Source organism: Melanostigma gelatinosum (assembly GCF_949748355.1).
Source record: "Melanostigma gelatinosum genome assembly, chromosome: 3".
NCBI lineage: Eukaryota > Metazoa > Chordata > Actinopteri > Perciformes > Zoarcidae > Melanostigma > Melanostigma gelatinosum.
The window spans coordinates 19,654,700-19,664,402 of NC_136636.1; positions in this window are offsets into that span (position 1 = coordinate 19,654,700).

Genomic DNA, 9,703 nt, shown 5'->3' on the forward strand with positions numbered 1-9,703 from the left:
GATAGATAGATAGATAGATAGATAGATAGGTATATAGATAGATGGATAGATAGATAGAAGTGTGTGGCTTGCTGCTCCTCCTCGGTGGCTTGAAGGTCGATAGGCTGATTTGAGCCTCCAGGGCTTCCTGTCAATCTGTCTACCTTTATCACTACTTTATCTTCATAATGAGATACGGTCTCTGTGTGGGCTGAAGGTACTCGAATGCATTTACTCACTCTGGCAGGCAGACAGACATTGAGTGGCTCACATACACACACAACAGAAGCAGTTGCATGAGGTATTTTTGCTCTGTCCTGCTTCATTTGTCTCTTTTTAGGATGGTCGTGTTTTTGTGTCGATTTTGAAAAGCTTTAAGACTCTTAGCAGTCTTAGCATTGAGATTCATTCTCGACCCTGGGGTACACATATCTGGGGTGAATACTCTAAATACAAGTACTAATGCAATCACATAAGCATCCTAATTTTGACTCCGAGTAGTCCTTGAGGTAGTTTACTGCAGCAGAATGCAAGATTAGCCGTGGACAGACACAGAGGTGCACACTCACTCACTCACTCACTCACTCACTCACTCACTCACTCACTCACTCACTCACATCCACACGTGACTGCGTGACCCTCCTGCCGGACATGATCATATATATTTTGATCTGATTGTGATGTTTGATGAATTGTTGAGGGATCACCAACAATGACATACCATTCATCTTCAACATGGATTTTTTGGGAATCCATCCAATTGTGGTCAAACATTTCCTTTGTTTGTGCCAGAGGAAAAGTTATGAGTCACCAAAGTCAGTAGGGTTCATCCTCTGAGGACCACAAACGTCTGAACAAAATGTCATGGCGATCCATCCAGTAGTAGTGGAGATATTTTAGTCTGTGTTCATGGCTAAAAGAAATGATCACAACAAAGACACTGAATTTATGTTATTTTAGAACCATTCATTTTCAAAATGCTGCTGCAGCGTCAAACCCAAAATTGCTCATTTATAACTCGTATCTGCATGGTTTTAAAAAACGCATGAGTAGAAATTGCATTTCAATCTGTGAAACTGTGAGCACAGTTCTCCTTTAAGCTGAGGACTCACTTAATAATGTCAAAGCGAAAGACAAACCCTGCTGCTCGTCCACAGACAGTAAATGTTCGTGGGAATGCTGAGGGAGACTTTAAGGGGAACTGGACATTTGCTGGTTCAGACAGCTGAGTTGTAAACTCATTTGAATGTTTAAGCATGAAGAAGCTCTGGCTCTTCTGGGGGAAAGCCTTGATTGGTGTCTGTGTTCTCTGGTTTCATGAGACTTTTTTTCATGTTCACAAATGCAAATTAGCTTCAATGGTCATGAAAGAAGAAACTTGATTTATTTCTCCTTTTTTTTGGCTTTAGTGGCCTTCATAAGCATACGAGTGCTTCTCAGCCTTTCATTGCGTGCACGTGTGTGTCTGCAGAAGATGCACTAATGTTTAAAACTACGTCATCTGGTAAAATCATCAGAGCACAGTGAAACGCCGCCGGGACCATCACCAACCACAAACTCATCACTTGAAAGAGAGCAACGTCGCATCCAGTTCCTCCAGTTAAAAACCCACTGAGTCCTTGCCCGAGTTACCACCTTCTTTTGGTATTTGCCTCGTTAAAGACGAATACAAGCCAACATGAAAGAGGTTGGGATGAAAAACAGAGACGTACACAGACGCCTCGTCATTCTCTCTGGGCCTCTGGGCTTTAAGTTTATGGCCCGAGAGCCGCTGCTCTGCTTTGACTTCACCAAAGGGAATATTTCAGCGTGTGTGTTTAATGAATGTGAATCTGTGCTTGTGCATCTGCATGCGAGTGGAGTTTTGGGACTTTTTTGTTGACCTAATTAAGGTTTTAGTTGACGTATGTGTCTATTGGTGTGCTTGTGTGCATGTCAGCATTTTTGGGGCTGCTTTGTGTGTGTGTGTGTGTGTGTGGAGGGGGGGGGGGGGGGGGGGGTTCTTGCAACATAATGGAAGTCGTTCCACAGACAGGCACCAAAATAGGTCCTTGTGCATCCAGTCAGAGCACTTGTCATGTTTAACACACCCTGAGCCTGCTTTTCAAAACAACACATGTTAACAGCAACAATTGCATCTGTCAGCGTGCTGTTATAATTAGCATGTATGCTCTTGCTAAGTGATTGTTTTTTAGACCAAAAACGAAAAAAATGACACAACATTTTTGCAAGAGTTGACTGCACAACGGGGAGCTCTCAGGGTGGAGAACAATGTGTCTGTCATTCATTTTACAGTGTTACAGCTCAGCTACAGCTGTGAGGAGGAAGACAGGGCCCATTTAATTCAGACAGAGAGGCTGAAGGAGCGTTGAGGGGGGAAGGGAGCAGCCACGGGGTTTTTATTTTTACACTCCGTCACATGTCCTCCCTGCCCCCTTGTGCCGTAATCGCCTTTCTCTCCTCCAGTGCTGCTGGAGACATAATGAGCAATGAAAATACCCCAACTGCCACCCGATCCAATACATGATACATGAATGGTATCAGACAGCTTCATCAATGATGATATGTTATTTAAAAACAAAAAACACAGCAAGGCAGAAAGCAGGATGAACACAAGCATCAACGGTAATCGATCAGGAGGACTTTTAGCACTCAGGTGGGAGATGTTTGATCATATCAGGACAGCAGAGAGTAAGATTTAGTAGAAACAAAAATACTACAATGTAAAAATATACTCCATTCCAATTAAAAATTGTACAAAGTACAAATACATCAATTTCTTCAGCGCACTTAAAGATAAAGTAATTCTGCAGAATGGTCCTTTTCATACTGCACTTCATACATAATACTTCACATAAGCAGCATTTAAATGTTGTCGCTGGATGGAACTATTTCTTTTCTGTTGATCGAAATTAACTGATTAATCAATACTACGACTACTATTACTATTAATAACAATAATCACAGTAATGATAATAATAATACAAATTTGAATTAGGCCTACTTTACATATTGTTGGGTAGTTCAATATTTATCAATTACGACTAAAGTGATCTTATGTGCTTTCCACCATTGAGGTTGACAAAGGAAGGGACCTGCACAGAAAGCACCTGTGTGTCTGATGTCTAAAGAAAGCAATGTAAAAGTGATTACTTGACTCTGGGGGCAGATGATTTGAAGCATTGAGACCCACGAGAGTCCGACATCAGCGACACAGTGACGCTCTGTCTGCTGAAAACAAGCTGAACTATGTTTTTCATGTGACCCTGAGGAGCAGCTGGGTAATAAAAACAGCAGGACAGTCTGTAACACCACGAGCCCCCTAGGGGCTGGCTGCCTCCACCACACACACACACACACACACACACACACACACACACACACACACACACACACACACACACACACACACACACACTCACTCACTCACACACACACACACACACACACACACTCACACACACACACACACACACACACACACACACACACACACACACACACACACACACACACACACACGCACACATACACACACGCACACATACACACACACACACACACACACACACACATACACACACGCACACATACACACACGCACACACATACATACATACATGGGTTTGCAGTGAACACACATGGTCATGTAGCCTTATGAGGACATGCAGCCACGGGCATAAAGTGCCCTGTGAGGTGTTTTTATCAAATAATAAATGTGTTTCACGGTCGCCTGATGTTGCTATTTCATCTGAAAATTATAATCGGAAAAACGAACTATTTATGCTTCATGCACCACTCAGCCATTTAGGAATAAACGGGCGTCGCCTCAAGCTCTTTATCCGGCTCCTTTTATACACCCACGGTGTATAAAAGAAACAAAGTACTGGAAAGATTCAAACGCTGACCTGATGATGGGGCTAGATGAAAGGTGAAGGGATCGCCAAAGGTATAACAGTCACACACACACACACACACACACACACACACACACACACACACACACACACACACACACACACACACACACACACACACACACACACACACACACACACACACACACACACACACACACACACACACACATTCCTTTACATTCCCCGTGTTTGATTTCAGCTCTTTATTCAGCTGCAAGCAAGAACACAAATGTCCCGACTCATTTTCTCGTGCAAATAGGGCAACATAAGCCTACAGGTTAGAAAAGTGGGCTTGTGACGCAGATGTATATACCAACTGGCAAAAACTGGGAGAGTGTATGAATGAGTAATGCTCTCCCATAGGGGATACTACTGTTGTGCCTTTGAGCAAGTCACACAGCAGTAAAGCACTATGATGTCGCTGTGCAGCTCTCATTGGCGAATGTTTGTAACTGACCTTAATTTGTCCGTTTGTGGTTTAATGTGATTTCTGTGTCTTTGCAGTTTGTGTGCCTCTGCGGCTCAATGAAGCTCATTTGACTCTCTCGAGCTTGTAGATGATGGATTCACTAATTAGTTGGTTGGTTTGAAAAGCTCCATTGTATTGAATATTGATCGCATGACTCTTTGCTACTGTAGTTACATCACTGTCTGGATGTCAGCAAAGGACTCAAGTTTAATCAATATTTCTTTGGAACAACAATTGGCGCCCAATTTAGTATAGAGGCTCATGATTCACACATGATGAATCCTAATGACTTTGGTGACCCCCTGACTCTTCCACTAGCGCCGCCCTGAGATTGAAATGCGAGGTTTTGAATGAAATTCACGTTCCCCTCGATCAAGTGGGATAACTTTGGTGAACCTAAACCCTTTTCAGAACTTTTGATTTGTCCAATACTTTATGGCCATAATATACTGCGTAACTACAATGACATTCTTATCAGCCTCAGCTGTACTTTGTGGTCAGTGCTAATGAGCAAACGTTAGCACATGCTAAACTAGGATAGTGAACATGTTACGCATTAAACCTGCTAAACATCCGCATATTTTATCCAAGTATGTTAGCATACTTACGTTAGCATTTATCTCAAAACCCTGCTACACTGCCTCTCTGAGCTGCTAGCATGCTGCAGACTCGTCTGACTAAATGCTTACTGTACTGCTGTGCAAGAGATCTAAATGCTTTTAGGCATTTAGGTTAAAATGAGGCTACATTAGCTTTAAAAGTGATATAATTGTTGTGATGTCTTTATCTTAAACTAAAGTATGTCTTGTCAGATTCTATAACACAAAACCTTGTCAAAAACCTCGTCAGCTGTATGGGAGCCAGAGCACAGATGTGAAAGAAAAAGACATCGAGTGGTCATTGCTACTTCACCAAGACACAGAAAAAAAAGCCAGCAGAGATTGTAACCTAATGGGTTGGTGTTCCAGTAGTGTGCACCAGGAGATGATGTGATGTAAGGCTCCACAACCAGCAGTGTAGCCGTGCCCTAGTCTGCCTTCATATCTCTCAAGCATTGACAGAGTCTCCTTACATATTCATGTGCCGAGAGAAAAGTATTTCGTTGCTCTGAGGAAATAGTAAAAGTCAGCCGATAAATGTTTGATAGCCGCTGCTGTGCTGAACTTTGGGAGTGAAGGGACGGACAAAGAGCAGAATAGAGGAAGCTGAAGAAAAGACATGGTGGACATTAACGTGACATAAATGGTCTCACTGAGACAAAATTTGGAATTTTAGTCCATATGAATAAACTTGATTTGATTTAAACAATTAACAATATGGGAAACAATTCAGTCATTTGTATTTAAGTGCTGAAATCTGGTGATATGAGGGTGTTGGTGGTTGGTTATTCAGATGCCGTTTGATGATATATCATATCTAAGCACGCACACAAATGAAAAATACGTAAGATACATGAATACTTTAAGCATTTCGATGAAGCTTTTCACATCCTCCATTGAGCTGCATGGCTATTTACTTTGACAGGACATATTACTTTGAATGAACACACACGAGTCTCACATTACAGGTTGGTCTGAAGCCAATTACCATATACAATCACCAGAGCTGCAGCTTTTGTAACAGTTTGTGTGTTTAATTATTTGTTCACTGAGATTGACTTTCTGACAGAGTAGTTCATAAATAGCCGACAGTTAGCTTCACCAGCCAACTTGGACATCCAGAATATTAGACTTTTCCAGGATTTATAACCACCAAAACTCCAAATCCGGATACTATAAATCAGAGCTGTTTGGGATTTATAAGACTAGCGTGACTTTATAATGCTTATCTCAGGCAGAGACGTTTATATTAAGTCCAGTATTTCACTCCAGAAAAAAATAGTTTGACAGTGTAAGTCTGCGGTTAATAAACAGCATGCCCGGGAATCTCCTGTAACGATGCAGCTCCTCTGGGCAGTTCGATAAAAATACAATTGCTGCTGAGTTACCAGAAGGCATAATTACAGCCCAAACCTCCACAAACATATAAAGCATATCTATTCAAATGTTTAACAGTGTGTTAGAGTTGCAGGAGCACAGTTTTATGACGGTGCATGGGCCTGTTGGGGGGTCTTCACCAGCTGTATCCTTCTTTTACTTTACTCTCAGCATCACCACACAATGTGCCCTTTAACAGCTGCACCCGCTCTGTGCAGTGCAGTGTGTGCCGAGCTTCTCCATGAGGGTTGAAGTGGAAAACCACATCTTTAATTTGGAATATATCTGGGGTAGTTAATCACAGAGCTCAGAGAAGTTGAGGTAAACTGAGGGTCATTCATTACCCTACACTGTGCACACACACACACACATACACACACACATGCATGCATAAACAGATGTCCTACATTTTGCACACATGCATAAGTGTATGTAAAAAAGAATGTGTGCACTCAAATGTTAAAAGCTTGATTTAGTCTCATTCATTTAATTAGTGTGCATGTAATTTACAGCAGGGTGAGGTTTTATACAGTGACACTCACACAAACACTCACTCACATACACACACGCACACACACACACACACACACACACACACACACACACACACACACACACACACACACACACACACACACACACACACACACACACACACACACACACACACACACACACACACACACACACACACTCACTCACACACTCTGCCCTCCACTTCTTATCAGGCTTCCCCAGTGCTGCTGCTCCTCCTCAGGGGCTGTGCTGGATGTCTCATCTCATCCCATCACTCTCCTCTTCCACGTCAGACCAAAATAAATTGCAGAGATGCTTCCCTCCTTTCCCTCCCACTCCCCTTTCACCTTACACTCATCGCTAAAAGCTGCAGCAGGCTGTAGTAAAAAAAAGAGTAATTTGGAGAAAGACAGAGCCTAAAGTTCATTCTTACAAACTATTTCTCACTTTCTGACCTGATGCAACACGAGGGTTGTGTTAGCAATACGTGTTCCAAACCCAGGCCACCTGCACACACAGTTACAGTGCCTGTTTCCTCTGAGTGCGATGAGGATGTACAGTGCAATGAAGCCATTCTTTAACACTCACACACTCACGCTGAGTTAGAGTGCTATGGGTGCACTATTCTAAGGCTCAATAGATTTCCATGTGATTAAGCTTGTTAACTAACTCTGTCTCTGACTCTTTTCCCTTCCCCGAGACTTCTCCACATTTATTTGTGTTTTATCTTTGTGTGGTTCTCCAGCCTCAGCTTCACTTGTAGCTGTTTCGAAAAGTTCTCTATTTAAGTTGTGTAAACTCAAGCAAATATTTAACACGTTTGAAATAAGATTTGTGAGTTCTTCACTGATTGCACACATAACTCTATAGCTACAAGTTCTTCAGCTAAACCTCAGTGTTACGGTTTGATGCTGGAACAGACACATAGACACAGACGTCATAGGTGTCAGGTTATACTTTCTGGTTACTAAAAGTGAATCCACACCTTTCAGCCAATCTGAATTCAGAATTTACAGAGGCCATAGGGTACAAAAACATTTTTAAACGTATTTCTAAAATCCTTGCACTGTCCCTGGTATTGACTGTTTTCTATCATTGTGTCGTCATCAAATGCATTTTTTTCACTGTAAAATCAACATTACTCTGCATGTGTTCGCCCTTGTTCTCCTAAATGTTTAAAGATGGCGTTGAAGGCTTTGTAGGAAACATCAAGATGGAGATCGACATAAGAAACACAGGTTTTAGTTGGATTCAAACCTGTGACATGGTGTAACGGCACCATACAAAGCCCCCGAGCCAAAAATGTTATCCATTATCAGCACATTCATGAACTTATGGCTTACTTACAGCAGCTCCCCTGACAGACAACATGAAGAACTTTCTATTTTTATTTCATTAATGTCTTTTCATCGTCATTTGCAGACAAAGATGCTTGAGCGTTAACCTCTTTAAGCAAAGACATTTTTTATCAAACTTTGCAGATTCCACTGAGAGGTTCTAATTTGGTACATCGCCATTTGCATGCAAATACTTGGATGTAATAGACCCACAACTTGACACGGCAATGCTCACTCGTCGATGTGGAGGAATAGATGTGCAGAAAGTTAGCAGCCGACTCTACCGGTGACATTTCAGCTGCGACTGTCAGGGTTCATCAGACTGCAGCCGAGACATTTTGTGTGTGTTGTTTTGACTCGAGGCGGCTGTGTTTCCAAGCACAATGGTCTGTCACGAAGAACAGAGGAGATAGTGGGGGAGAAACAGAAAGGAGGACTACAGGAGGAAATTGAAGGGGGTGGAGATAAAGAAAAAGAAGATGAATTGGAAGAGGAGAAAGTAAAAGATGGATGATTCATGAAATGGAGTGGGGGGTGTGTATATTGTAGGTGGGTCAGCTGAAGGGCTTAAGAAGGAGAGGTGAATAATGAAAAGAAACAACCCAAAAAAGAGTAGAATATTTTGTCTGAGGGTCCTTTATACAATTGAGCCACCCATTTATTATTTAGCCAGGTAAGAGTTTGAACTTCAAAACTTTGCCTTTATGAATAATTAACCCCACATTTGGCCCTAGAGGGCGGAGTGAATGAATGAACCTGATTCAAAGGGTCAGAATTTCTGTTGAGTCACAATGAAGGTGAGTTTTATCGTGAACAAATATCTAACCGTCTCTGTCCTAGAACCTAAAAGGTTGATTTTGCTTTAACAGGGTGTCTTGGCTTCTGTAGTTGTATTTGTATATAATAAGCGATGCGTTCACACAGGCACCTTTGGATCTCCAAGGAGTCCATCAATCCGTCCTCTTGCCCCTATCTTCATCTTTTCCTCAACCCTCTCTCAGAGGAGAGTCAGTGATGCAGAACCAACGTTCCAGCATGCATGATGAGAAAGACTTTGGATTTTGTGGGCCACACAGTCCTGGGTAACAGGGATGTGGTAAAAGCAAGTTGTGGAAACTAATACTCTTATATCCAACTCACTCCTCACTCACTCAGCTGGAACTGGGGATGGGGAGGTGAGTTCTCATTTAATACCCTCACATTGTGAGGGGAGGTCTGAGTTTAGTTGGCATCCGACCACCACACTGAACAAAGTTATGAATGGTTTTCTTGTCTTTTGTTCAGGGTGACCAAGATGTGAAGACGCTGTACAAGCGGTACTTGCGTACAGAGATTGGATACCGCCAGCTAAAAATGAGGAAGCTCCACAAGGAGATTGCTTTGCTCGATCGGCAGCTGGATGTAAGTGTAACCATGGAAAGCTTTGCCTAAAGTATTTGTGAGCTTTGGCATGAATTGTAACTGAACTGAAATTCTTATTTCTTGTGCACCTTCATTTACAGGCTG